General features: G+C 39.3%; 1 protein-coding gene across 1 annotated transcript in view; it reads left to right on the forward strand.

Annotated features, from left to right (window-relative positions):
• Positions 1-458: 458 nt before the first annotated feature.
• grid1a (glutamate receptor, ionotropic, delta 1a) overlaps positions 459-23,620 on the forward strand; it is a 241,906-nt gene continuing 218,744 nt past the window's right edge. Inside the window, exon 1 of the mRNA XM_054599769.1 lies at positions 459-521. The gene's annotated coding sequence lies outside the window, so the exon portion shown is untranslated. The remainder of the gene's footprint in view (positions 522-23,620) is intronic.

Genomic DNA, 23,620 nt, shown 5'->3' on the forward strand with positions numbered 1-23,620 from the left:
TTACAACACCAATGTTTTTTTTAATGAGGTGAGTAGCTCTTTTTCTACCATGAGCTCGTTAGAGAGTGTGCCTGTCACTTTAAGAGTGCACTGCATTATGGGTACATAGGCCTGTTTGAGTGAGTGACGTGTCAAATTAACTCCTGGCAAAAAAATAAAATAAAATGCGAATAGTTTGAGAACATCTTGCAATGGCCACAAACAGGGGAGTCACATACTTTGTCACAGAAAAACGTTTTAGAGGACAAAAGGTTTCAGGAACATTTAACTCATTTGGCAAATGTATCTTGTAAACTTACTCACCTCCAAAAACCAATAAATTACTGAAAAATAAATAAATAGAACACACGTGTCAATGGTGGTTCTCTAAAAGGGTAAAATCTAAGTAGTTTGCTGTGTTTTTGTGTCACTGCATCTTAAGTTCACACAGGTGTTTTCATTAGACTGATTGATTATGTGAAGACCAACACCTGTGAGGTTGTAACATGAATGTGCTCTGGCTTAAGAAGATGTTAAACGAGGTATGTCTGATTATCTCGTTTGGTAAGGGTTTCTTACTTTAAAATATGTTTTTTTTTAATCCATAACAAGGCTTTGTAAAAAAAAAAATGGTGTCATCTTTCATATTTGGCCGAGTGAAATGGAGGACAGGACTTTGGCTCTCTGCCTTTTTGTTTTGTTTGCTTCAAGGAAACGTCTTAACTGCCTTGACTAAACTCACCCCGCAGTGCTTTTTCTCAATGGGGGTATTTCTTGAAATATTGGTTTTGAATTGGTCTGTGATTCTTGCTTACCTCCCGACATCCCTGTGAACCCACTTACCAATACTCCCATGCATCATTTGCAAGTATGATTTGGAGAAGGCCTACGCTGCCCGTGTGAATTGCAAATAAGTACAAAGAGAGAATTCTTACACAAACTCCCTGATTTCAGCTTCCTAGTTAAAATGGATATTTAGCTGTGGATGACAGGAGAGAGGATAAAGGATGTTGCTCAGAGACTGTTGTTGTGTTGCTGCTAATGCTGAATACACATCAGGGGCAAGCTAAGATGTAAGCAGCCAGCCCGTTTCCGCTTCTAAAAAACGTCTGTTTGTTTTACTTCTCGTTCCAAGGCACCGTGGCTTTGCCCCCCCCCGCTCTCGTCCTCGCATCCCGAGCTTCCAAAGTGAAAGCGGCACAGCAATCTCTGGGCTCATTGACTGTTGGGGCCTGAGGGGCTCAGTGGTAGAAAGTCTAGGCACGTATTAGCTCTGCGATGCTGGCTGACCCAGAGCGGTCCCTTGGCCACATAACCACCGTCTCATGCCCACTCAAAGGGCCTCTGTGTTGGAATGTGTGGCCACGGAGCTGGGCCCCTCTGGAACATCATCCGTGGGATATGCAGAGCTGGCACGTTGACAGACAGGTATGTGGGCTCAAGGTGGCTGGCAGACTGCCCCGCTGCCTTCTTGGATCATGATTAAGAGGCCTGTCTGGGGTTTTTTATTCCCCTCTGTCATTCCCTCAATCCAGTCTCATTGTTGGGGCTTTTTATGTGCAAATTTCCCTATCCAATCTCTTTTTGTGCACATCGCTTTCCCTGTGCAAATTTTTTTTCCTTCTGCTTTCTTTCTGTGGGTCGGTCCCAGTCTCCTCACCACTGTGACTCCTCTGCTGCATGCTATTCCTACGACTGTCTCTAGTTGCCTTGGCGTTATAATTAATTGATAAGTCCCCAGTCTTCCTGTCATCTTCTGCTGTTTTTTCCTTCCGTCTTCCCCACCTCTTTCCTGTTATTTGCTTCCTCTCTCTCTCCATTCCCCCTCCTCCACACTTCCTCCTGCATCCTCCCTCTCATCCCGTCTTCCACGCGCAGTGTAGTTTCTGTTTCCTTACCTAATTAGAAAATCCCCTGTAGGTTTTGATTACAAAGCAGAATGTTTACTGTGAGCAGTTCAGCCACGGGTTTCTGGTTCACGGGAGGGTAAAAGGAGAAGTTTGAGGCTTAACGTCACAAATTCTTTCGAAGTAACCAATACATTTGATTATATTACCTTTCTAACTTATAAAGTAGTGTAATGCATTATAGTTTAATATTGGTAATCATATTTCAGTACTGAAATAGCGAATCGCTTTCCATATAGAATTTCTTATTTTACCAGTCGATTCATCGCACCCTGAATATTGTTTTGGAACTTAATATGTACATGCAGGCATGAACTGTTCCCTAGCAACAGCTGCTGTAAGTGGGTGAAGACAGATGAGTGCGGGGAGGACAGACGCTGGGGTTGGCAAATTTAAGAATGGCAGAGGAGATTGGGTGCTTCCAAATGTGGCGAGACGCTCATTATTTTGAATTGACTTCCTAGAGGGACTATCATTTTTCGCTGGAAGTTGTACAATGTAAGCTATTTACAAGTCAGGAAGTCGTGCTGTAGTTCTCAGCTGTGAGCTTTATTATACTGTTAACTTTTATTGAAATATCTGATTTGAGGCAATTTGAGTCAGTTTTTCTGTACAAAAGCGGCGATTTATACTGTCTGACTTTCTAGTGACTTTGCATTGATTGAATTCTTTAAAATAATACCGAGTTATTTGTATTTTGATGCACATAGTCATTGCTGAGCTTTAACTTAATTCTTGGCATTGGAAATAACAGATGATGACACTAAAAGGTGCGTTTCAGAAGGTGTTCTGAAATGTGCAAATTTCCAATGATTTGGGACATGATGAGGATTAACCCCTTTTTCACTGACTTCCTATCCTGGTTGGCTCAAATGTTTTTTTTCAGTTTTTTCAAAAAAACATTATTTTTATTTCATTTTATTAGAACTAATATCGTACAGAGTTTTATTCCCCTTGTGATACTAGGTAATTTCTTTATATAGGCCTTTTCATACATAGTGGCACCTTAAAGTGCTTTACAAACTGTATAATAGAATAAATAAAACTGTTTAAATATTAATTGTCAAAATGTGACAACTGTACTCAACTTGGTGTAAGTCAACTGAGATTACAAATCATCATCAGGTTGTTGATAAAACTTACAAGCTATCTGTATACATACTGGTGAGAATGCATCAAATAATAAATCATTATTGAAAATCGTTCCAGCTGGCCTATTGCGCCCAGCAAGAGTTCCCGTGTTGACATTCCTCATTATTGGCAGTGTTTAATCAGATGAGTGACAGGTGACAGAGGTTAAGTACGGCAAATTTGATTGACTGGAAAGGAACGCTCATCTTCCCGAGGGGATCAGAGTGTCATGATTGCTGAGTGATGCAATTAAAGGATTCCCAGCAGAGGACTTAACCGCTGTGCTGGAGGTACTTTACAGGGACTACTTCAGGAGCAGCACCTCGAAGGAAATGGTGGATTAGAAGCAAATCATTTTCATGTTATGAATGTCTTGCATAATAACTGGAAATAGAAAATGGATGTTGGAGCTGTGCACAGTGGTTGCATGTAAGGCATGAAGAAAAGACACGTTCATTGCACATAAAGAATCAACATGGCAGGCTCGCTGTGCTGTTAGGTGTCATCTGCAAACTGTTTGACTTGCACTTGGTCAAGAACTTGTAACGCCAGCCAGTTACATCACAGAAGGGAAAAACCTGATGCTCGTTTGTCTGATTAAATAGTAGGTCTCAAGTAAACAGCTGCACATTCTCATGACAGTTGGTTTACTATTGTTACTTTGCCTTGTGTGTATGGAGAAAGAGAAAAATGATCATCAAATGATTGTTCAATATTGAGATCTGCTTGATAGTGGTAATGCAAAATGACTGAAATCTGCATTAACAGTGGCGCAGAGACCAACAATTATTTTTCTATTGTCAGTTAATCTGTCAATTTTATATATATATTATTGAAGATTCATCCTTTATTCTTTGGGATCCCATACTTGCACTGTGGACCAATTGTTGCAAGTCAGCAGGTCAGCTACAGAGCAGACTACAGCTTAGCTTCTGAGGGTTGGCGTCACTTCATAGTGCAGAACTGTGAGTAAAACTTTTAAGGCTAGGGTGTGCTTAAAACAAAGCAGGGCCTAAGGAATATTGACAAACCGTGTGCAAGAATAAAAAGTATCAATGCCTGTACCAAATGGCTACACTGTGGGGGGGGGTAAGAAACCTGAAGCTGTAGCAGAGCCTACCCTCGGTTCACTCTATGGTCCACACTGTTAGCTTTGTGAGCACGGTTGTCGTTGTTGGCACAGTTAGCTGCAAACTGCCTCCCAGTGCGCCATGTTGATAGCCGTGTGGAAGCAATAGATTTCATTAAAAATTTAGCACAGTCTCTCCTCAAAGGCATCAGTGGTGTTGCACCCATGAAAAGTGACAGAAGTAAGTCTTTGGAGTATGAAAGGAAAAAATGCTCCTTACTTACTCACCTTCACATGCATGACCAATCACTGCATGAAGTGGCCGTAAATGCCAACATTTTCAGTTTCAGATGCATATTCCCCCAATTCAAACATCAGAGTTGTGAGGAGAGAGGGTTTAAGACTGTTTCACCATTATTGACACGGCACTTATGAGCATACTGACGCCTTCGTTTTAACTGTGGAGAAGTATTTGATTTTTTTGTATTGCGTCTTGTTAACATGGCTGTTATTTATTCAGTTGTTCATGATGGATCCATCCTTCTCCACTAAGAGCATGATATTGTGTCTGATGTTTAGTAAGGTAATAGTATAATAGTATTCTGTTCATCGAAGCATCTTATTGATTTCTTAACTGTGTGTTAATGCTGTGAACCATTGCACAACACTTGCTTTCACACATGAATGCCTGCCTGAAAATTCTTTGCGAGAAAACTGACTTTCTCTATGGCGATGCAGATGGAGCTGAGGGATAGGTGTAGGTGTATCATGTCAGATGTAAACCTCATCTCTCAGAGATGGAAGGCTGTTTTCATGCTGTTTTCCCAAAACCCACAGCAGACTATCTTGTGAATAATGCAGTGCCTTAGGTGGAAATACAGCCTTGGGCATTTTTATCTCCCTTTCAGTATGAACCTCCAGAACATTTGCATTTCAGCCAGTGGTTTTCATTGTGAGTAATACTACAAATTGGAGTATTCAAGTGTGTCTTATGAGCTGTTCTATAATGGCATCCATGTTTTTTTTTTTAATTACACAAATAATTGTTACATGCAGCACTCAATAGTGATTGGTGTTCAAAGATTTTTTTTTTTACAAAGGCAAGAAGACTCTTTGCTCATGTGTAATAGACATTGGCCCTGCCCTAAAATGGTCTAATGACAAATCTCACAATGAGACTGGATTCAAATCAAAGAGTCTTTTAAGTCCTCTCATCTTTTGTGTACTGGCCAGCTGTGTCTGCATCTTAAAAAAAAAAAAAGGAAGCTTTTTTTCCCCGCTCTCTCTCTCCTACTCTTCTGATGCAGTGAAGAACATGCCTTCAGCGCTTCCTCAGAATTCAGAGGAGATTTCCACTGAGTAGCTCGACCTCTCAGCCTAATCACCAGATCTAAAACTCCAGCCGCGCTCCAGGCCCCACCAGGAGGGATGAAACCCCCGCCCTGCTCTTGCTTCCTCCGGCCCCACATGCCAGGACACAATTAATTCATACTGCTGGCAGCCTTGGACTGTCCCAATAGTACAACTCTCATCCCCTGAGCTAATTTTCTGTCTGTATTTGCATAATATCAATTTGGTTTGTAATGGTCTATTGGGGAACACAGTCTGCAAGTTTGCATAAATGAGCGTGAAAAAAGCACATACTTCTTTCATTCAAGTGACGTTTATTGTCCAAGCACAAAACTACAAATTCTGCTCTTACAGTGGAAATGGTAAGGGAATATATGCTTAACTAAGCAAAGTGTAGACTTTCACTTAACTTGATGTAAAAGTTTCTGTGTGTGAAGCTGTTTCTAAAAGAGAGTCGCAATCAGAGGTCTCTCTTTCTGAGGAGTCGTGTTTGTAGAGAAGAAGGATGTTGATGAATTAAATCACAAACTGGCTGTGGGCCGAGAAGGTGAGTGAGTTAAAAAAAGCTCTCATCCTTTGGCAGGATGAATAATCATACAGTCCTGACACACTCCTCCTCCGCGGGCTGCTTCTGAGGAACACTTGTAAAAAAATAAAATAAAAAGAGAGAGTCACAGTCAGAGAAACCGAGAGATAGACAGACAGGAAGAGAGAGATGAAGAGAAATAGAGCAAGAATGATGAGATGGGATGAAACGGTGCAACAGCGCAGAGGAAAAGATTAGGTGTGGGCCAAACTAAATCTAGAAAGCAATCCCCCCGGCAGGCAGTTACAGTAGAGCCAGAATCTGTATTAACAAAGCTTGTAGGAATGAGGACCGATAGGATTATAACACATCGCATGACTGAATATAAATCGGCATCTCGGTTCGAATGTCATTCATACCAGTAAGAGACTTCATGAGGAAGTGGGACAAACGGAGAATCGTTTGATTCTCTCCATTTGTGAAAAACAGAACTCGGGCTTCTCTGTGCCAAGTGGAGGTGTGGATGGTGATGAAACTGATCCCCCTGGGACCGTCCCTGCAGGCGGAGTAATGAAACGAGCACCGTGTGACTGATGTGAGCTCCTATGCAGACCATTTACAAACCTCACATGGTAGCAGGATGTGTTTCTGTGGTCGTCTGGGATGGAGACTGGCCTCTTGAGCTTGGAGAAATACAGTTTCATGCTCACAAACACTTTTTTTGCTCTTTTTCAGTTGGTCAAGTTTGCTTTCACTTCGTTGTCGCATCTTGTGTTTTTTAAACATGAATTCATTACTATTACCTTCCTCCTTCAGCTGCTCAACCAGTCTTCATTGGATTTACTGCTAGGACTTAAGCTACCAATTATTTTCATTATTGATTAATCTAGAGATAGTTATCTTGATTCATTGATTGTTTCGTCTATGAAATAAGAAAAAAAAACTAAGAAATCAATCAATGAAATGACAAATAAAAGCAGCAAACCCTGTCATTTCAGGTAGTGGGCACAATTTAATGAAGCAATCAAAATAGCTATGGATACATTTAATGCCCCCCCCACTGGTAACTGCAGACGCTCTGCCTGGGTAACAAGCTACACTAGATTACCTAATGACCCACATTGCTTCTTCTTGTTTGTTTGCAGGTGTGTAATTAAAAAATGTTTTGCAGTAAATTGACCTCAAAGTTGAGTGAGTATTTACAACTTTCACTCAGACGCTGATAAGCTTCATCATCCCCTTGTATGTTTGAAAGTGGACTCCCAATATCCTAATCAAACAGTCGTAGCAGCTTCCTAATGTAGTTACAGAAAGATCAGATGAAGGCTTTGCTTGCATACTCTAATTATGTAAATAAGAACAGCATGGTGGTGCATTTTAATATGACAATTTGTCTGTGCTTATTCAATTACACAAGTGTCTGCACCGGAAATACATGGTAGCTTAGTTCATTTAACATTAATAAACTCCTACATTGAAATTTCAAATCTATTTATTGAAATGTTTGATGTATTAAAAAACTTGGCTGTATTAATTTTGCTCCAAGAGGATCGACTTTTTAATTTGCAGTAAAAATATGACTCTCTCTCTCTCTCTCTCTTTACCTGCAGCATTGTAGGCTGTTGATTAGAGGCCATGGTTTAATATTTTCATTCACCTTAGTATTTTGCATGGAATACTGCAACTTCTAGTAAAGCAGTCATTTACATTCAAGGTTGCAAATTGAGAAAGAAATTTAGTCTAAAGCTTTCAACTGTGTAGTGAACTGCTGCTTTTTTTGTGTAATCTTATGAACTCAAAATCAAATCAAAACCACCGAAGTCGTGCTGGAGATCAGAGGGTAGAAACTTATGAGAGACGACTCACCTTGAATACGAGTGAAAATCTGCTCAACACATAAAAGTAGGACTGTGGGAGTCAAACATATCAAAATACATAAAGCTCATTCAAATAAAACTCCAGATATTTTTCTGTGTGTTTCATTGGAATACAACACAATGACATACTAACTAATTACACATTACTATCGACAACATGATTTATGAATTGGATCAAATGTTTAATGTTGGTCCAGTCAGGTGATCAATTGGTTTTAGCAAAGCTAGCAGCATGGCTCGATAGAGGGCTATGTGGGTATATGGTGTATGGGACATAAGGGATGTCCTCTTTAGTAAAGTGACTTCCATTTATGTTGATTTATTTTGGCTGGATGACTATGAAAAACTTGAGTTGTGTTTTAGGAAAGGAACCTTCTTTGTAGCAGATTTTATTTGCCAGGCCTGGGAGAGATGGCAGAATGTTTTGTTTAAGATTGAGCGGTGAAGCAACCGTTTTTTTTTGTAATCAAATGTGACTTGAGATGTGGATCCACTGCAGCGGTATTGTTGGTGTCTTGTAAACCCATGAGGGTTGGGCAAGTTTTGTGCATGACACGAAAATAAAATAAAATATCTATGGTAAACGTATCTGCTCAACTTCAGCACGTTAACATAGTCCCTGTGAGCACGTTAATGTTAGCACTTACCTCAAAGCATTGCTGTGCCTCAGTACGGCCTCACAGAGTCTTTTTGCAGACTCGTCTTGTTACAGGGTGTCACTGCAAAACAAAAATATTTGTTAGCATCCAGCAGGGACCATGTGCAAACCCATTGGTCACTTTTAAGGGTCACAACACTGCCTGAGTCCCACACAGTTGCACTGACCTGACTCTGCAATGGCTTGTGACATCTCCCACGATTCTGCTGCACCTCTGAGACCACTTAGTGACAACAAGACCTCGCCTCACACAGCGCTCACTGCACTGTATGGCACCCTGCTGAGCGTCAAACGTTTATCCTCACAACCTCTCCTACACTCACATGCACGCGAGCACACTTACTTTGCAAAGCCCTCACTGTTTTATTCAGCATAAATCTTTGGCAGTTCTTTTGTCGAATGCTCTTGTCACGCTCTTCGAAGATCTCAGGAGTGATGATGATGTTAGTAATAACCGCGTGTGGTGTTATCATAACCCTGAATAGAATACTTGAGGCCACAGACTCCCTTTCCTCGTCCAATGTCTTCTGTGTTTTTTAAGCAATTTGCTACTGGGACTCTGCAAGGCGGCACACTAGAGAAGACAGGCGACAAAATGGACATAATGACTGTCCTAAGGGGGGAGACGGAGACAAAGAGCACGGAAACTGTTAGACAGTTTTAACCTCATCAACAGTGAGGCCACATCTGAGGGCAACGAGGTGACTTGTGACTGATTAAAAGTTAGAGGTTACCAAGCAACTCAAGTTCCATTTGTGGCTTAGCAGTAGAGACAAAACAAGTGAAATTGCGACTTAATTTAGATCAGTGGAGCATCTTCATGCAGATATGTCGGAAATGACTGTCATTCACATCTCTCCTAATTTCATTATAGTCTGAAATACGGCAGCCATTGAATACACACCCACAGCCGCTGGTGTGTCGCTTAGCCACATCGTGGCCTTTTTGATCAACTGCTTATTTAGTTTTATTCCTCTGAGACATTGAACCAATTCATTTCCAATGCATTTTATGAATCCCCCACATGCTGCATTATGCATAAACTCAACATAAACGCCATATAGATACAAAAACATACATCAGAACATATGAATTCAAGGTGTTTTAGAACATCAAAACATGAACTTACCCACTCAAACATCCCAGCCTCCTATGTGTAAACATGTTTTTTTTCCATAGATATAAAACAGTAGATACAACATTACATAGTAACTTATGAGATAACTGTCAACTGTCGTACCAGGGCATTATTTATTTTAGCCACTAATGGCCAACAACTGTTTGTCAGCTGTGCAGCACCTATGCGTTACCAAAAACCAAAGAGACCAGGGCGGCTGGCTTTACTTACCACACGCCAGTATAAAGTAGATGAGACTTATTTATAGGGGTCAACTAAACCTACAAAAAGTTGGTGAATTTGGTAATTTTACTGTTGGCTACCAAGAAATGGACCAGCTGAGTTCAAAGTCAAAGTAATTGCTGATTGCTGTCTCAATAGACACAGCACCAATCTGTTTGCTTAACAGTTAAGTTATAATCAGCAAACATTGTATTAATGTTAGCTACGCCAACTTGGCTCAAAGGTAATGTTTAGTAACGTTAACGTTCTAACAAAGGTATTAATGTTACATTTGACTACTAGGCAGCTAATTCCATGTAAATCAAGTGTAAAGTAAACCTTCAACGTATTAACGTCAAGGAGAAGTGCTCGTCTTCACTCCTAAAGCCCATTTCAAAATATCTCAAGGCATAACCAGCAAGCCAGCTACGTTACAGTCAAAACGGTAACGTTAACCATGTCCTTGACAGCAACACGGAACAACCAACCACACAATCCGTTGTTATTCCAGACAGAGGGGTCGCACTACATGTTCACCACATCTGACTAACCAAAATAAGACGCCTTGATACCGACAGTCTGTCATCATATATTTCCACCACTTACCTCATGCCTTTTTATAAGATTTTCCTTTCAGCAGAGCAAAATAAAATGTAGGTCTTGATCAGGTAAAGTAATCCAGTCAGAGAAAGGAGATTTTGTACTCCATCGGGAGTTCTGATGCCGGCATTAACCTTCTCAAACAAGACTTACTTCATCAACTAAAACGACTCCTCATTTAGAGTTAGCAAGGTTATTTAACCTCTCCCTATCATCAAAACAAACCAGAAAAAAAACTGCAAAACAGGAAGTGACTCAAATTATAACGTTAATCTGTTAATATATCACAGTACGTGTGTTTCTCTCTTGTGTGTAATTATAATTGCATGCCTGAAGGCCGTTATACCGAATCTATTTAGGATTTCTGCATAAAAGATATTGCTTAATGAAGGACATTAGCCATTCTGCATACCAAAGATGCCAAATGTTTGTTCTCTTGGAGCTATTATGATCAGAATTCAATCCAAATTTTGTATTCTCAACAGGCAGAGTTTTCTTACGCTCATTACCTTGAATAAAAACAGTATTGGTGGATTAGTAGAAAAACACAAGGATTATAAAGGCACCAAAAGCATCTTTCACCATGTTCCAATTACGGCAAGTTTAAACCGTGACCCAGGTAAAATGGCCACCGAGGATATTATCTCATAGACAGACCTTCAGTTAGCGGTTAGCTGTAGCAGCTTGCATTCAGCCAGTGAAAACCTCAGCGCAAGGTTGCCAAAATAACAGTTTTCTAGTATTTGCCACTTTGGATTTAATCCAATAAACAAACTACTGTACAGTCAGTCAGCTAGTGGCACTGTAAACACAATATAGGCCGACATAAGATATATTGCAGATCAATTTTGCGTATATCCTTGCCATGCTGTTAGATACTGGTTGCAAATTTGACCCAGTAGTAGAATTTAAATCCTGCCCTCTATTTGTTTCGAGTATGTAGCCAGTTTTAACCTTAATCCTAAACCAAATCTTATTGTGAACATCTGGTCCTCATAAAGATAGAAGTTCAGACACACACACACACACACACATATATATGCACTGCAGACTCTCACAGGTGCACATCTATACAGGGACTCCTACTATATAATTCGAGGTAAATCTATTTAATTGTGCTGTTAATCTGCTCTTGCACCTTCCAGCCCATTTGGGAAATCTAGATGACATATTCACAACTAAATCACCATGCACATGCAAATGCTTTCAAGTAATACATTTATTGTCGAAATTCTTTGCTGCGAGAACATCAAAGAAGGTGATAACTACAATTTCTCTCTGCTATCATATGAGCTCAAAATGAAGCTAAAGGGTTACAGAAGGTTAAGACTGAATGGCTCATTACATTTCACCTGTCTGTTAGTTATATTTAACTTACTCCTACACACTAGAAGCCTATATACAGTAGTACATGCAAGAAAAAGATGTACTGACATATATATATTTATACCTGAATAAATAAATGTGTGCATGTCATTTACATAAAGACATGCATTCAGACAGTGACGGCAGAGATGCAAACACTGTGTATAAATGACATTCACTCACTAATACACACACACACACACATACATACATACATACATACATACATACATATACACACACACACACACACACACACACACACACACACACACACACACACACACACACACACACACACACACGTGCCTGTGCAAAGAAACACATCTTGATGTGGATATCCGCTCTGACAGCATGGCTCTGGATTCAGAGCGTCTGCTTAAAAGGCCAAAGGCAGCAAGGAGGGATGACGGGGACGAACAAGGAGGTCTAGTCACACGCTTATTCTTCTCACAGTTCCCTCTACTTGCATCCCCAACTTCACTATCCACTTGTTTAACCCATAAATAGCCAGCGACAATGCAGGGTTATTTTTTCACTTATGTGTTTTTGAGAGTAAATGTATATGATATAGTTCATAGTATCACGATGGAGCTCCCGGAGACTCTAGTAATGTTAACTACACATGAAACATTGAAACACAATGTTGTTAGATCTTGACCACTAGTGGTGCAAAACGTGTGAAGTTTTGCCCCCAAGGGTGGCATCGAAGGAAAGGGCAGATCGTTACCTGAATCCAAAGCGTTTATAATCTGTACCGTGGGTGTTTTAGGACATCACGGACACAATCGTTACAGAACGAATGTCTGTAAAATGATGCATACGTTTATCCTCAACTAACTCTTGATCCAAAGGTCCAGAAATGAAATATTACCAAGGACCTTTATTAGTAAATGCTGTTCATGCCATTCATGTGTGGATGTAGCCAGCGGGAAGTCAGCCAGCTCGGCCAGAGAGGGAAAGATGATGCCCCCCCCCACCACCCCCACAGAGAGAAGCATATTTCTATCCCGGGAGCCAGACTTTCCAATAACCTCTTCTATTTTATTTTCCCTGAAAGACTAATAGATACTGAGTTCTTAACGATTTATATTACTCCAAGGCTGCTGTTTGCATTAATGTAACCAAATGAACTAACTGGCAACTTTACCAATGTGTTCCCGTCCTGCAAAATATACTGTAAGCACAACATAGAATGGCACAGCTAATGGCTCCTCTTTGTTAGACAAAAGGGGGAAATGAAGGTTATTGTCTCTGGCTCCTTTCTTTAGTTATAGCAGTAATAAATATCATGTAAGCAGATATATAACTTGAGCACGAGTAGCTCAATAACTCTGTCTGGCCTCTGGGGAGACATTGTCTCTGCCCGGTCTTGCTTTAGGCTCTTTATCAGGCATAGGAAAGGGGGAACATATGTATAATCTGGCACCAATCATTACACTGCTTTCCCTGTGGCAGTGCGCATCTGGCAGAGATGGATAGTGTTTTTTGGAATATACTAGTGCTCAGATCAAGGGTCAATTATTCCAATAAACAGTGCTTTCCCATTAAACCATTTTAGAATATTGCACTTTGGTAAATTAGCAGATTCCTTTTTCAGAACCAGTATTTTTTTGCCACATGCTAACATGGATTTGAACTCACCATTGATTGGCTACTGGTAAAGTCTGACCAATACTGGATAACAGAGGTAGATTACATATGGTACATTTCTATTTACTCATGTGCACCAGCATATATGTTTTGAAAGAAATGTAACTGCCGAGCTGCAAAATGCTCATGAAATTGTATTTAATTTGTTTTCCCACAATATCTTGCAACTAAAGCATGATAAAACTTTTTATACTCATGAACTCCCAATACGGTAATATCAGAATCACCTTTAATGGCCAAGTCTGCATGCACATACAAGGAATTTGACTCTCAATTTACCTACACAGAAATAGACATGACAGCTAGGGACAAGGAAAACAAAGCTGGACAAACAAAGGGAAAGAATAGGTATAAGAAAATTAAATATTTTATATTATATATATTATTTTATATTATGAAATAAACGTGTGAGTGTGTGTGTGTGTGTGTGTGTATATATATATATATATATATATATATATATATATATATATATATATATATATATATATATATATATATATATGGCCAGCATTATGAAAAGGACTTATAATGAGGATATGGATTGTGCGAGAGCTGCCACAGGATTTATTTCTAGATTTTGCTCATTTTCACAATCCATATGTGCAGGTGGTGAATATTTGACATTGTGACCACCGCTGTATCTCCAGTGAACTCTGATAGCTGCATTGGATAGATCGATTTTTAAAAGCCAATCTTTATGTAAACTAAAATCATACTTGGTGCTATAAGCACAGTATTGGCTGATATTTCTGAATCTTGAGAATATTGACGCTCTGTTCTGCATCTATTTAATGCCCTTGATGCTATCTTGGATTGCTCCACAGCTGACAATGAGTGCCTACAGTGCGGTGAATGTAATGGTGAGACAGCGCTGACGTCTGTACGCATAGGTTAGAGTTTCTGTACAGGTGCACACATTCTCCCGTCAAGATCGTTTTTATTTATTACAACTTTTGCATGGCAAGTGTATTACTTTTCTTTCAGGCACAGTTAAGTGGCTATTATTTGTGAAATTATTGTTATCTTGAAGTATATTGTGGGATAATTGTATTGTATTGTTTGTTTGTTGCAGTTGGAGAGTCTGGTGTGGAGAATTTATTTCCTGTACCTGAAACTTCCCAATTAAAAAAGATCATATTTGTATTATTATTTATATTTTTTTTATATATTTCTTTATTTATTACAATAAATGTAGTAATCTGTTTAACCAAGTCTAACCACACTATAGACTCCAGAATAATCATGGTCTCTGTTTCATCCTTAAAGAGAGAAGTGACCTTGGCTAGCAGCTCACCCAAAAGAACGTTTCACCTTGCAGTACGCTTTTCTTCCTAAAAGAGATTTGTCTTATTAAAGTCATACGTCACACGGTAACAGGACAGCGTGTCACACACTCTGTAAACATGTACACCGGCCTTCACTATACTGGTTGAGTTCTTTATAAATATCTGGATCATGGCCTTATCTCAACACATGTAGCTATCCTAGCTGTAAATGTTAATTTTGCTACACAATAGAAAGTACAAGTGATACGTTTTGCATGGCGTTGCAGACGTGATGTATAAATAGACGATTCTCGCTGATCTATCAATAGTATCCTGATTGCTGTGTCAGTCAGCTGTTGGCTTTAGTTATTTTTAAACTCATTTTCAAACAGAAGAGTGGAGCAGACTGAGATGATATTTGGTCTGCTTAGATGTGTGGAAGCTCAAACTGAAATAGATATGGATTAAAGAATATCTCTTTACTCTCTCTCACACACACACACACACACACACACACACACACACACACACACACACACACACACACACACACACACACACACACACACACACACACACAAGTCTCACCATATTGCTGTCACCCTCTGTACTTGCATCTTGTGGTATGGCACTTGGTATGTGTACGGGTATTTCTTTTTTAAGATTTACAAGACTATCTAAATGCAAAATCAATAAACTTTCTAATTGAACTGTTCGATGGTCACACACCGTTAAAACTAACGTAATGTAAATTTTAATTATTTTCTTGAGAAAACTAATTTCATTAGTTTTTTATATTTGAACAGTCGGTAACATTAAAACCCTTGTGTTACAAACTGCACTAGGATTAGCTCACTCAATGAAATGCTTTTTATTGTAGGCTACATATCAGGCCTGACAGAAAGTCAATAGGATATTAGTCCTTATGTGGTGCAGCTGGTCTAAAATATTTAACTGGGCATTTACCACATACTGCTATGTGACCGTCCACAGAATGTAGCCCATTCACCATCGTTGTTACTTGACTTGAATGCTGACCTGCTGAGCTCACAAAAGGTCATTTAATGAGCTTCTCCTAATAGCTTTTCTTTCCCCCCCGATCATACGAGCATCGATCGGGTTAGCAAGAGCAGATACACACCTTTAAAATACACTTTGTCCATTTGTTCTGAATATAAATGAGGTCCAGTGAGCAACAGTAAGATGTAATTAATTCCAATGTTCTCGGATTATACCAGCACTGTTTGGATACATGCGTCAGTAATTTGGTGCATCATTTCTCCATTGCCATGAAAGGTTTTGGTGGAGACTGGCTGCAACAGTTCAACCATTTAATAGACCCCCATTAGAAAGAAAAATGTGAGGTTAAAAAAAGCTTGCCTTTGTATCCGCACATGGCAGAAATGTTTTCCCATATTGAGAAATTAGATTCATAAAGATTTTGGTCATGTTTTATTGAGAAGCGTCATATTGTGTTGAACAAAAACCCAACCTTCTGCTGGGAATTGAGTAAATCTCTGCACATGCTGCCATAATAACTGGGTGAAATACAGGTTCAATTGTCTGATGGACTGTATAATAGATAAACGAAAGACTAAACCATAACAAAATAGTCATCTTTATCAAATCACACATGGGTGAGGTCTGGAGGCTGGTGGCTGCTTGTCTTGTTAGCAGCGGTGCTAATAGTCAGATATAAAAATGGCTTAATTTGAAAGGGGATGTAGTTGCAAATCAGGGAGATACGTTTAGATTTAATGGATGTAATTACCAAATGTTTATGTTTTTAAAAGTAAGGCTGCAACTAACTATTCTCATTGACGATTAATCTGTTGATTATTTTCTTGATTAATCGATTTAGTTGTTGAGTCGATAAAATGAATCAGTCAGAAAAGAAAATGGTAAAAAATGTTGATTCACTTTCCCAAAAGCCCAAGATGACGTCTTCAAATGTCCTGTTTTGCCGAAAAATGAAAGATTTTCAGTTAACTGTCTGGAGGAGTAAATAATCCAGAAAATGCTCACCTGTAAATAGCTGTGCAGAGAATTCAGATTTTTTCTCTCTTAAAAAAATTACTCAAAAGAATAAATCAATCTTCAAAATAGTTGCCGATTAATTTAATAATGGGCATCTTAATGATTAATTGTTCCAGCTCTATTTGAACATTACAGATGTTTTCGCCACTTTGAAACAAGTTGTGAACACAAAATTGACGAATTGACACGTTTTTATGCTATGGCTTGTGTATTAACTTGTTATAAAACGGTTGCTGATTTACACATTGAGTAGTTGCAGAGAAAATGTATCATTGTTTTGGAGTTGTGTTTCAGGCCACCTGCCGGATGTAAGTCCAATATTTACTTTCTTTTGTCTCTATTTTGTTCTTTTTCAATTGAGGGAAATATCTGATTCTTTGGCTGCTAAATTGTCCTCTATGTTCACCAGCTAGTCCCTAACTATGTTTGTCTGTCCATTGTTGCTGAGCAGGTGGTGTACAGAGGATTTCTAAAGCTTTTTCACCTAAAACAGCTGCAGCCGAAAACAACGCTATAAGAGCAGTGACAGTGAACCAAAACAGCTGGAAAGCTACACGTTCAACTGACAATCGCTACAAAGCTTTGTGAAGCTTTAGTTTCACACCTAAACACTGCTGTAGTTTTTAGCAAACATGACAGAAACAGGAGAATATTTACAGCAGCAGCAAGACTGTGTTTGTGTGGATTGGCTAAATTGCATTGTTCACGGTAATGAAGAAAACGTCATTCAGTGCAACAAAGTGGCTCCTTGAATTGTTGTAAATGTTATTTGACAACCATGGATATCCGTGATACGGAACAGCATTGCATTTACAAAAGAAAAACTAAATATACACCTATCTTGTAATAACAAGTTTGAAGATGAAAAAAAATCATGAGAACAGTTTAATTTTTTTTAATTATGACAAAAGAACTCTTGTGATTAGGGAAAATATTGGCTTTTAGTGCTCAATATCAGCTCAATGTGGATGTAGCAATAAGTGCTGAAAGGTCTTAATTATTTATCATAAATGTAAATACTGTATCTTTAAAGCGGCTACATGAGAGAATATCTGAACAAATAATAGCTTATTATCTCTTGCGGGGTTGTTGAGTGCACAATTTCTCTGACTGATGTAAACCTTACCCATCGTGTACTTGATCGGAGGATAGACTTTGTAGCATAAAAAGCCCAAGGCAACACTTCTAAGAAAAACCGTCTCTCTCTCTCTTTTTTTAACACTGTAATTCTTCTTCTCCCGTAAAGGGCCATTCTTCAAAGGTTTAAAGTTGATTGCCGACAGTGTTTGATCACATTTTGATCTGCGGTGTGAAAATAAGATGAAGGAACAACATTTTCACTTCATTTGCTTTGATTGCAGAACCTTAACGGGGACGTATTGTGCACATTTTCAGGTTCATACTTGTATTTTGGGTTTCTACTAGAACATGTTCACGTGATTTTAATGTTAGCATAATTTTCCAAGACCATGCTTTGTAATATAAACAATAAAAAAGACATGGAAATCTCACTTTCTACAACATTGGACCTTATAGTGCATTGTCCAGTTAACCAGGGTTTTATGTTGCAAAATGTAATCAGACTAGTCACTTGTTTTTAAAAGGTAATATCCTGCCTTCACCTAAACCTCTCCCTGCAGCAGGTTCAGTCTCCTGTGCCCTGCCAAACACAATAAGGTTAATTAGTATCCTGAGTCCTCATGTATACCGTACGTGGATACTTAAACATCCAGGTAGTTATCTAAACTAATGAAAATCAACCAAATTGCCAGGTAGGAATGTTATGTTTCTGTAGAAACAGATTTTTAAGTTCTCACCTACAATATCCGCGCATGGCAGGTATGGTTAAAGTATGGGAAACATTGTGGTTATGACAAATAAACTGTAGTTAAGGTATGGGTTAGGCAACTAAACACTGGTTTAGGTTTGGGAGAAACTGTACTTATGGTAAATAAAAAGTCAATTATTGATTCTTGATCAGTGATGAGACTTCCGGCTTGAAAGACTGAAGGATCATGTGATGTTTTGTAAGTACGACATTTCATTCAACCACATTGGAAGGTGGAGGTGTTCCATTTAATAACTTTTCCCAACAGCAAAAGCCTTAGACTCATAAGTAATCCTATTTTTTTCCTTCGTTACTTTGCTTACTACTCTTATTATATGAATCATTTATGTCATATACATTGAATGTTTTGTAACTGTTATGTCGTTTATTCTGTACACGTGACATCTATTGCATTTCTGTCCATCTACGGAGAAGGATCCCTCCTCTGTCGCTCTCCCATAGGTTTCTTTTCTCCCCGTTACAGTTCTTTTTAGGGGAGTTTTTCCTGTGCCGATATGAGGGTTTCGGGGCAGAGGAACAAATTTACCCTCTAAGGCAAATTTGTAATTTGTGATTTTGGGCTATATATATAAAATAAATTGAATTGAATTGAATTGGATAGACTCAATAGCTGTATTAAATATGGTGATAATGCCGCATTTTCAGACAGTGTCTCATGGAAGGCGTTCTTAGTGTCTCACTCAATGTCAGCTACGCAGGAAAAGTGACAGAAATAGGTGTGTCAAGAATGAAAAAATTACTTGAGAGAGAAGATCAAACCCAAGTTGGCTTCCTTCCTCTGCACACCTGGCCAAATTGGCAATGAGAATTTGACAATGAAAAACAGTTCATCAATACATCAGGTTCTGCTGCGTGGACACTTTTTTAAAAAACTGCCCATTGTGAGTCTGGCAGGAGTCCAAAGCTAAAACAGTAGAGCGCTCTTTTAAGAGAAGATTATCTCTCTGAGCCATCCCTTGTTTTCTGCTCAGATTCTTTGAGAGCCGCCTCAAAGAGCAGAGCCCTTTCTACTACTAACTGTGGAACTATATGCTAGAAATAGTCCATTCTTTGATGTAGGTGCGTCTGACTGAAACTGCATCTTCACTCAAAAATGTTTTATCCATCTTCAGAGGTTTACATCTTGACAAAACCACACCAGTGTTCACTGGCTCTTTTTAAGGCTTGAGAATTTCAGTCTCTCAGTGTTGTCTGCTGGTGGGGTATAACTGTTTTCCTGCACTTGACCTGCTAACTCTCAGAAAAAGGGGGAAATGCATCTTTTTTTATTATTATCCGGAACTGGTTATCTCTAATGCCTTAGTTCAAGAAGGTCTTGGCATTGAATCCGCCAGTCGGTTTGGGGCTTTCTGTGTCAAGTGCACATTTTATATAACTCACCCGTGGCAACTTTGGGTGCCATATTCCAATTATTTTAAAACCTATGGGTGACTGTTTGTGCTGGTTTCTTCCAGGTTCTTGAGTTTCCAAAAAGGTGATTTGGCAACTTAACGTTTTCCTGTCAGTGTGAATGTGAGTATGAATAGTCGTCCGTCTGTATCCGATAGAGAAGCTTATGCCCTCTCTCCCAGTGTGTGATGGGAGAGGCTTCGACCGATTATCAGGTGTAGATAACAGATGAATGGATGAGTCTGGTGAGTCTGGTTTTCAAGCAGCAGCACAGTGGCCTCTTTAGCCAATGAGCACATGGCTCCTCTTCTTTTTCTGCAGGTAAGCTGACACACTAACATGTCTAGTCTTGAGCCACTGTCTAGTAGAGTTGTAGCATTTAGTCGCTGCATGTTATTGTAACCATATTCAATAAATGTCAAATTTCCATATGTCCCTTTTTTTAACACAAACGAGTCCAAACACAGCGACACATTTCTTCGCGCAGATAGACAGCCACTAGAGCCAAGAGAGGTTCTCTGTTAGTGGCATCCAGGCGGGTGGCAGTGCAAGTCTGTCAACTCACGCGGAGCCCAGGGTGCAGGGCTGCACAGCGGAGATAGCACACACACACACACACACACACACACACACACACACACACACACACACACACACACACACACACACACACACACACACACACACACACACACACACACACACACACACCTCAGTTGACCTCAGTTGAGCCTCTGACTAAACTTGAATCAGGTCGAAACACTGACGTGAAGAGGAGGTGTATTTAATGGCCCCTCAGAACAAAATATGAAAACTGTATTTTTTTCTGGACTTCCCAGTTGGTTCTCCAAGTTAAGACAGTTTAGCCTGCATTTGCGACCGTAACAGGGGAATAAATCTAAAAAAGTAAAAACTGATTAAAATCACTGAAGTGTGGAATCTGGTGACAACTTCTAGAGGGACTAGCAGCAACTTTGGTGGTTGTCATACTTTCATACTGCCCTTTGGAAGAAGAAAAAAAATCATACCCCCCAACCACCTATTTACTTATATGAACCATTGAGCACCTACATGAAGCCGATTCATTCAACTTTAGTTCTGCTCATAATTCTTCATTGGGGTAATGTGTGCCTCTCCTGCAATGATGGATTGATGTGGGGGCAGTTAATCACAATAAGGATTTATCACCAATCTATGAATCCACAAAGTTGGCTTTATGTGGCATGTCAGTGGAGCAGCTCCAGATTTCCTATAACAATGAAATCAAAGCTCATGCTTAGCCTTGGTTTCTTGGTTTGCTTTGGGAGAAATATTAAAGGATGCGGCTATTTTTGGTTTTGTCAACAAATTCCATTAAAAGACCAAAACCATTAAGCATGTGTTTTGGTCTTAGCCCTAAATCCATTCATGAGCAGATCTTACTGGAAAGCCCCATTTAAGCTGGACATAAGTGGCGAGTAAAAGCGTTCTGTCATCCCATCCTCTCCAGATTCTCCTATAGAGGAAACTCTGCCTATAGTGAAACCGGTGAGCTCACAGTCAGACCGGTAGCCCTGATCAATCAATGTAGATATGGTTAATAAGTTCAAAACACATAACAGCTGGATGTATGAAAATACATATATTCTCTCAATTTTCTCTATTTTTGGCTTCAAGTGGAATGTTTTGACAAGTATTTGATGGATTTTACACAAATTAAACAAATTCATGTTCCCCTCAGGATGAATAATATACCATGGCGATCCCCTGGCTTATCATTTATCTCCATGATCTAAAGTATTGGACAAATACCTAACTGACGATATTCCCATCAGACTACTACTGGCTTTGACTCAGACTTATTCTTGTTAATAGTTTTTTTTTGCAACAATGGAGGTCTGTTGCACAGGCTTTTTTTTAATGAAACACAGGCAGCTGTTGTCAGAAAGATCAATTTATTGTTTGTTTTGGTCTCTTCGTGGGATTTGTTGAAAATATGAAAAATACACTATACACCTGATGCTTCAGTGTCATGCAGCATTTCTGATGACTAGCCTGCAAGTTCCTCATCATTTTCCCACTGCAAGTTTTGCATTTATATATCAAGGTTACATATTTGTTGTGAGCTAGAGCTTAGCTCGGCTGTGAAAATGTCCCCCCAGCGACAGTCGGATCTTATGATGACAGGTTTCCTGATGCACTCGTTTCATAGTCTTTAATCTTCCCTCCCAAGTCGCATATCAAGCCGCAGATGGGAAAAGCCAAAGCGTGAAAACACCAAATATTTCATCCACTGACTGCTGCGCGTCTGACATTCAATCCAGCATGTCATGAAGTGCATAGGATCACTCCAATCCCTTTTCTCTGCAGAGACGTTTTTGGAAACAGAGGCTCTGAGGGGACGAGTTTGTCAGCCATCGCATCCTCTGTTGCTTCTTTCCCCAGCGTGAAGCTTGTACTGTATTTCCAGCATGTTCAAAGGTTGTTTTCCATCACTAAGGCTGGTAGACACGGCTTTTGTGGATGTGTTTTCAGAATGCAGAGCGAGTTGTGGAAGTCCTAAGGAGATGTTTTCCTCTCAACCTGTCAGCGTAAACGACTGCGGTCCTCTTTACTCTTGCATGACCTCTCTTCTAGCTGCAGAGAATCCACATGCGATTGATGTGTGTCTGTTGACTCAGAGGTGAGCGTCCACCCTCCTCTCCTCTCTTCCCAGTGAATCATGTTGCATTAACCTCATCACTGTTGGTGTCTTTACTCTATCGATTTGAATTCCATGCCCTCATGTTTATTTTTAGGCCTTCATCTATTTATCAGAGTGAGTACAGCAAACACAGCTCCACACACAGTGAAACTGATGTTCATTGAGGTTGATATTAGAAGTACATCTTTCTCTCTAACTCTATCTTCCTGGGTTTTTACTCTTAAAGAAAGTCATAACCACTCCGTTTTAATCTGCTCTTGATCAAGCTGAAAACGATTTGTGTGACATTTGTTTGAGTTCAGTTAACTTGAAAAATATTAAATAATGTAAATGATAGTTCATTAGAATCTCTAGAAGCAGATATATGACAGCATGTGTTTAAGAAATACTTCTACGATATCAACTATACATATTCATCCTACACATTCTTTAACACCTGGTAATACAGCTGTGACTGAGCTAGTCAGGTTTATGAAGCTAAAAAGCCAATAACTGTCTTCATAATAGTCTTTTTTCACAGATATTTGTACCGCAGATCGAAAGAGACATTACGTACAGTAGTTTTGACATAAACAAATGCATGTATTGATGATGATAAAAAATTGATGCATAATCTTCTGCTTTCCTCATGAAAATGAAAGGTAAGAAAGAAAGAAATTTCCCGGAGTCAACTGTCAGTTTTGCATCTTTCAATCGGTGAATATGTGAACCACGTGCAGCTTTCTCAAAGATTGGAATTATTTTAAGATTATTAAGCATTATATTAAAAGTGAATTGCAAAATAAATTACCATACATTACAAAGGGCAAATTATGTCCCATGATCGAAGACTGTGGGACATTTAGCGGTGAACATTGATATAAACTGGATTCATGTGTATCGATTGTTTTGCTTCGGCTCATACCTACATTAAAAGTGATTGCTGTTGGGCGAACAGAAG

Source organism: Anoplopoma fimbria, chromosome 6, assembly GCF_027596085.1.
Source record: "Anoplopoma fimbria isolate UVic2021 breed Golden Eagle Sablefish chromosome 6, Afim_UVic_2022, whole genome shotgun sequence".
Lineage (NCBI taxonomy): Eukaryota > Metazoa > Chordata > Actinopteri > Perciformes > Anoplopomatidae > Anoplopoma > Anoplopoma fimbria.